At 37.6% G+C, this 7718-nt stretch overlaps 1 long non-coding RNA gene across 1 annotated transcript; it reads right to left on the minus strand.

The window, feature by feature from the left end:
* Positions 1 to 93: 93 nt before the first annotated feature.
* LOC147753060 (uncharacterized) lies at positions 94 to 3794 on the minus strand. Its single transcript, XR_015312380.1, has 2 exons — positions 3610 to 3794; positions 94 to 3348 (listed from the first exon to the last, which is right to left on the minus strand). It is a non-coding gene; the product is annotated as an uncharacterized LOC147753060 (long non-coding RNA).
* Between the last annotated feature and the right edge of the window lie 3924 nt (positions 3795 to 7718).

Genomic DNA, 7718 nt, shown 5'->3' on the forward strand with positions numbered 1-7718 from the left:
TTGCCGTTCACTTTAGAATTTACTAGATCAGGAGGTCATAGCTTCAAGTCCCACCAACTACATATACTACACAAAATGTGAATCAAGAAGTAATTTTTACACCGTAAAAACAGGAAAAAAATCGGATAGGTTTAATTTTACGCTTATTGCAAATTCTTTCAACCGTTTATACGTCATGTCAGCATTAATTCCATGACCTCACGAATACGGCGTTTCACCTCATGTATTGTTTTTGTCGCTATTTGAAGCACATTGTCCTTTATCTCACACTGACTCATGAGCGTACATCGAAACGGGTCAAATTATCGGGTCCTAGTGACCACTTGATGTTAAGCACCGGGAACATTGTTTTGAGCAAACTGATTGCTTTATGTGGCAAATTGCCCCATCCTGCTAAATCCTATGCACACCAATGCTCTCATTTCATTCCATAGAAAAATGTACCCTTTAATAGGTTGATCACGACGTCACGTTAAGGGTGCTGAATCACAGTTTCGTACCATAGCGATATTTTGACTTGTTCCTTCGGTTCATGGTCTCTCTCTCAGTTACCCTTATCTGCATGGAGCTCGGCTTGCTCAAGGCAAGCACTTCAGTGCTGACTTCGTTAGTAAGAAATGTCATCCGTATTTATTTCGATACTAAATTTTTATGAAAAACTATCGCTGCCATCCAAATTGTAGCGTTTATATTGGATCGTTTACAATACTATAACTCTATAGGGTGTTTCTCGTTGTGCCTTTAGAAAAACGAGGGGAGGAATACTTAGATTTAGCCTATTCTACATGTATATATATATTAAATTTACTTTTTTTGCGTTGGTTTTGGCACAAACTAACAGATAAAAACCACTGGTTGATAGATGAAGATAAAAACTAGACAAATTAACGAGTTATATTTCTCTCTACAGAGATAGTATGTCCTCAAATACAATTCACTAGGGTGAAAAATACGGATATCAATGTTTCAAGTTTCTACAGCAGATCACGGATCTGTGAGGTATATTCTAATATACCTCACAGATGGCCCAGTAGTTTTCCAGATTTCGCTACTCAACATCAGATTTACATATTATCGAAATATTTCATTACGGACATTGTATAACAATGTACGCTTTTCGTTTAATAAAATTCCAGGTATCATCAGAAAGCCATAGTAGGACGCGAATTTCTCATTTTGAATAGTGCTAGGGTTGATTTGACTAGTAACACATTGGTTAGCAAATCATTAAGAAGGTAAATATAAATTATAGTACGCTCATAATTCTTACAACTTCTAAAAAATAGACAACTTCCGTTAGAAAACCTAGTAACTAACCCGACGGTCCATTATAAGTATCTTGTGCGGGTACAGTATGGCAAAAAGATGTACGTCGAAATTCCGTAAGTTTTTCCCCACTATCAAATTCTACGTTAAATTCATCTATAATGATATTGATTTACGACACGGGTAGTGATATTTAGGTGCAGGGTTTAGCTAACCGTCGTTGTGAAACGGGGTCAAAAACGTTTGCCAGCCAGGCCGTAAGTAGTTTAATGCATTGTACATAATAAATACCGCGTGCTTTAGAGGGTCTTTTTTTTTTTCTCTCTCTCTGCGCAGGGTGTTTTCTGCAAAGCGGTCGGGCTCTAATGGCCTCTCTATGTTGCAGGTCTTATACCTAGTATGAGCGTTAGGGATCCTATTAGATAGTTGGCTTCGAGGACGAAACGGGAATGAGTCAGTGGCCGGGTTCAAATCGGAGTGTCCAAGCTATCACGGGGATGGTCTCTGGCGATATGAAAGCGCTAGAACAGATGCTCTCATGAACCTCATCCATAACGATCGACTTCGCCCCAGAATATATAAATATTTTTGATGCATACATTACGTAACATAAATACTGTACATATATTTTAGTAGTAGACTTTCAAATGGCTGAATGCAAATAAGTGATTATCAAGTAAATATACCGTATTCAAATAAACAATACGTGAAAAAAATGTTATAAACAAATGCAGGCGACGGCAGGGTAAAAAAAAAACTCCGAGAACTAAGGTGGATAAATTTACCCGAACCCTCCGATACAATGACCCTTTCGTTTAAACATAAGTACACCTTGGCTTTTGGTTACACACTACAATTGCTTATATAAATGATTTATAGAGAACTCTTCAGACACGTAAAACAGCCATTATTTGCTTCGCCTTCCTCAGAGCTATAATTATCGTAATGTGCTTTATTTTTATCTCTGTATTTCCTTCTTATTAGCAGCTGTTAATCTATTCTTTTTGAATTCATGCTGATATGTTTTGTTGTAAAAATCATACAGAGGCCAATGTAAGTGTCAAGTCTCGTGACAAAATTTCGATTCAAACAATGCCCCCAATAAGTCACATTCGTCATTGATGGGCATTTTTTATATGGGCGGTTCGGTACCCATAAACAAAGCGTATAATTATAAGCCTTAAAGGAATGATATGAACGCACGATAACGTAAGATAAAAAGCTCTTTATGCATGGACATACACTTAAAGCACAGCCACGGTGTTTAGACAGTCTAGGTCTTTTTGTTATCTATTCGTCATTATAAATTTTTTCGTAGACTAAATGCGAAACGGCGAGCAAGCATTTTCCCCTTTTGAGTCTAAGTGCAACGTTTATCTTAAGGGGCCACCAATATGCTGACTACTTCATCACTTCAGTAATATTATCTTACGACTATTCCGGTGAAGTATATATCCGAAAAATGGGCGTTTGATGAAAAGTACATTCTGTTGTGTGTAACCCATGGATATTATGTTTAAGGATAGCTTATGTACCCGTTATAACCAAACAGAAAAAGTAAAGTAGGTTAATTAGTTATTTAGGACTAAAACATTTCTGCATTCAAACACAAATCAATATTTATTGGCTTTATCTATAGCTTTTCTAAAAGCGCGCTTTTTTTTTGTCAAATGAAAGTTCATTTTAATTATTCAGATCCACTCGATCTCTTTTTTTTTGCGTTTACTAGCAATTAAACGCAAACAGCTCCCGCTCGAGGAGCGGTTGAATGAAAAAAATCATTCTAAATAATGTTTGCGTTACTAATTGAGGCAGCTGAACATTGAGACAAGTTCTTATGGCCGCTTTGAAATTTTCCAAGCGAAAGTAAAATGAAACGTGTTGTTTGTCAGCTAACAGTAATAGCAGGATCCCCTTTTACCACTAGCATCGGTAATCAGAATGAGAATCTAGACGAATCACATACGAAAAACCAACATATGGCACAAGTCTGATCCAAGTCACCCGCGGGAAATGTTCCTGGCTGATGCTGCGGGGTATAGATTTTGTCCCACTATGGGCGCGATGAAAGAAGATATTTATCTGTAATTTTTATAGACGCAGGGTCAAAAATGTTCAAAGCCTTATTTTGCTTCGTTTAGACTTGCCTGACAGAGGGGTGGTTAAAGGAAAGCAGATATTCTGTTGTACACACAATCTGTGTGGAAAGCACAATCTGATTATCTATGTTTTATGAACTTGTGTTTAAGTGACTAACAATCTTCAGTGCCTTAATGGTTGAAACTTTTCCTAGCCATCTTATCGTGCAGATGCATGAGAATTCTGCTATACATTTTAACATACGTTCTATGATCCTCTAAAAAGTCACTGGCTCCGCGGATGAACCCGAGCATGGCTTATGACGAAGAAACTTCGACTCGGTGGTAAAGACCACTAAACACCTGGACCGTTCTTTTAATTCGTCCTGGTAGCCAGCTGACTTAATGCCCAGTTACGATAATCTCGTTACCTCAACGCCTTTCGCATCTACAAATTGCCTGTATAAGATGTCACAACAAAAACATATATTGGATATAACAATTGCTTTAATATAGTATTACTTGTCTCAATTACATGTTGCTATTCCTCGTCAACGATAATGAACGTTATTGCGAAGTTGCCTTATAAATTGTCTTCTCGCTAGTCGCGCGACGAGGTACAATCACTATTATTTAACATAGCAAGCCTTTCTACCCTGATCACCCAATAGGCTCCTTTTTTCTTTAACTTTCCTCTGTACCTTTAAAATTCATTATATAGGCAATAATTGATATAAAAGTTGTTCTGAAAATGAAAACATTGAACAGACATTCAATTTATACTAGGTTTTCGATACTTTGATCTCCTACGCGTTCTAGTTATACGTGTGATTCGGTCGTTCCGTTCCGTTGCATAACTGTTATCAGAGGTTCATGTCGGTAAGATCTTCCGATGTCAATGTCCTGACTGAATGGTAGCTTTAGAGAAAAAAGTTTTTCCAATCTACCCTGACGCGGTTTCTGTTTAGCAAACGCTTCTTCTCAACAAATATTTTGGGCTTGGTTCATTTTCTTTATTCTGTTCCGGTTATATTTATTCCCATTTTTGGGAAAAATTAACTGCTTCACAGAAAAGTCCACAACATACCTCGCATCAGTGCCTTCTAGTTTGTACTTAAATACGAATTAACAAGCTCATCGACTCGCAGAACTGCAACTCTTCAACTACTTGCCTAATCTAATTGAAATTATGTGTATATATTTCCTTTAACACATTTGTCTGTTTACGATAGTCTAGGGGTATTTGTTGCGGTGGAAATTTCACATGCCTTATACAGTAACGATCGAATGCCCTCACAACCTGAACCCTAACAAACGTCGTCAAATCTGTCATGGAAACAACATAACCGGTTCGATAGCTAAAAACACTTTGTGTACCCTTTACCGTTGATCTTTTCTTAAAATCAAAAAAACGTTACAGGCATCAACACTGGTAAATGTACTTGGATCTTTTCAATACCTTGTCTAGTGGGGTCCGTCAACGTTTTTGGTCGTTTCGTCAAAAAATGCTTTCACCGCTGTTGTGCTTTCGAGCATAGTCTTCCAAGCTCTGACTCTGCTCAGTTTTGTGACCCAAACAATTTAGTTCGCACTATTCTAGAAATTCGAATGAATTTGTCGCATTAAAACAGAACGCAAGCTGGGTCATTTCGCAACGCAGTTCCCCAAAATAAAAGAAATATCCGGGTAATGGCGCGTCACATTGGTCCGGCGGAGGACCCAGACATTCTGGGGCAGATACTGCAGAGATGTTATTATAGAATTAGATAATTGTTGTTACGTATCCTGAAGATTCTTTTCTTAAATACACATGGTTAACATTTGGCAACATTTTGTTTCTTGCAAACTTTTTTTAAGTGGCGTTCAACTAACTACCTTCTGCTCAACAGTAGTATATATCTACTTGAAAATTAAAGATGCATTGAAATAAATAAAACGATATAAATTAACATATATTTATGCTGTGTAAACCGTTTTATATTTTTAACCATATTTGTCATAAACATGCGCTTTCTTAACGTACACCGGGGACATTAAACGCGTAACCTACAATTTACATCAGTGTTCCCAGTTTTACGTTCAGTATCGCCGTTAAGCCTTGCCCCAGACGGGTGTGTCTCAGCACAAATCATTCATTCAAAAAACATACGCCTCCAAACCTAGGCCACTTCCTGCCTCTCTAGGCTTAATAGACGTGATATCTCGAGAGGCAACGTATCTGCCTGCTGATCCTCTGGGCGCGTTGTGGTCTAGATTCGAACCGGAGAGTGTGCACAATGCGTTTCGTATTGGGAGCCAGCCGCCTAGTGGAAACCTAACGGTGATTCCAGACGTGTAAAACCCAAAACACGCAAAGGCGCAAAAGACGAATGCGCCGTCATTGCACGATCATGTCAATTGCAGGAAACCGCAGTGCAAAGACCTCCAGCTACGTGATATCGCACATCAAAGGTATACAAGGTTACAAAACAATTTTTTAACCTCAACAATAACGGAACTATTTTGCTTCGATTCTTAGGTATAGTTAATGAGTAGATTAAATAAGTAAGGGGTCTTATGGTATAAATATTATACCTCGCTAACTATTAAAATTTTACTTTCTTATCAAATGATTAAACGATCGATTATATCTTTTTAAGAAACTGCGAAATGGACCAAATATTAGCTATACAATAAGTATTGCGACAGCCGCCCTAAACTAACCTCACCTCTCTATTAAAACTAAATTAAGACCATTAAGAGAATTTTGCAAAAATCAGATGAGAGCAAGATCTGGCATTCCATTAAAATTAGCTATAAAAGTTTCCTCAAGCTTCACCTGATAACTAGAGATGTGTGTTGTATGGTGTTGCCATAATGGAGGATGACGCCATTTCGGTTCCACGGTTCCTGTTGAATCTTGTTAATGACTTCTTATAATCTTTTTCGTTGTTGGCGTGTTAGGCGTGTTCTTTTCAATACTACTAAACACACAGAATCGGTGCGATCTTTGCCACGAATTGTAGAGCTCAATCCCTGCTGTGGCTATCCTTTTGGAGTATTATAGTCGTATGTTACTTACGTTTTGTCACCGAAGATCAACCGCCTCCGAAGTAGCCTGATTCTTTTGTCAAGTTTTATAAGTAGAAACGTAATCGGGTAAACTCTTCCACATCACCCCGTGTGCCACTCAAGCATCGAGCTTCTTTTTTGTGCCAGTTTCCTTCAAGTGGTTTAAAATTGTCTGGTGGCGAATGCTTAACTTATTGGCGATATCGTGGCTGCTTATCGTGCCGGTTTTAGTTAACTTTTATCAACTTCTTTCGTAAATGGTCGAGGAATGGAAAAATAAAAACTATGTTCTAGCTCTTTCTTCCGGTAATGAATCTTGATCATATACAGCATACCTTTCCCTATGCATCTTTGCCTATAAAATATAGCAATTTTTTTTTCTGGAAACTTCACTAATATTCAAGCCGCCCTATCTTGCGTTTGCACGAAAACGTTCCAACACATCCATTACTGTTGAATCTCAGCTTCTAAACGACACCAGCTTCTCGTGTCATTTCATTCATGTGTTTTTAAAGTTTTTACTTTCGAAAAACGATCAATGCTAATTTCGACAAACCAATATATATTACAAAATGCGTTCATCTGAATATTATATCCGGGAATAATAGTCATAAATTATTAAGGCAGAGCGTAAGATGATGGAAAACTATATTGATTTATGCTTTTTGTACATTCTATCGTGTACGTGCAAGCAGTCTCAAAGGAGCTTGCACGTAGTAATAATTACTATGTATTCAATGTTATTAAAATTGACTCTATTCTGGCACTCGTTGGAAGTAATCCTCAATTAAATGGTTGTATCGACCTATTTATAGTAGTAGCATCATTAATTAATTCTTTTTAGGCTAAAGATTGAGCTGGCAAGTTTTAGCTATTGTTGGCTCCGTGCCAGCAAATATTTTACCAACTTTATAACTATATTAAACTGATGTATTTTATGTTGAAACGTCAAAACAGCAAACCTAGTTGCTTAGCTTCGCTGGGCTGTATTTGGAGAAAGGTTGCGGTCGCGTGATATGCCTTCATGCAGAAACTTAATTTCAAGTTCCCCTGATAATCTGGTGACGTATTTCGGAGCAACTTGACATGAAACTCTAGAACCATATTTTGAAATGTGGTTTGCATAGAACATGGTTTGCGTAGAAACTGCTTTTAACAACATCCTTTACACGGCTTGTAAAATCTTCACGTTGCGAAATTTGTTGGTATAATTTGATAAACTATAGATTTCATCAAGAAGATTACAGGATCCAGACAGTTCTACATGATCTAAAACAAAGCTGGCACAAAGATGTTAACTTGATGATCGTAAGGGATAACGCA

Source organism: Varroa jacobsoni, unplaced genomic scaffold (assembly GCF_002532875.2).
Source record: "Varroa jacobsoni isolate VJ856 unplaced genomic scaffold, vjacob_1.0 scaffold_778, whole genome shotgun sequence".
Classification (NCBI taxonomy): domain Eukaryota; kingdom Metazoa; phylum Arthropoda; class Arachnida; order Mesostigmata; family Varroidae; genus Varroa; species Varroa jacobsoni.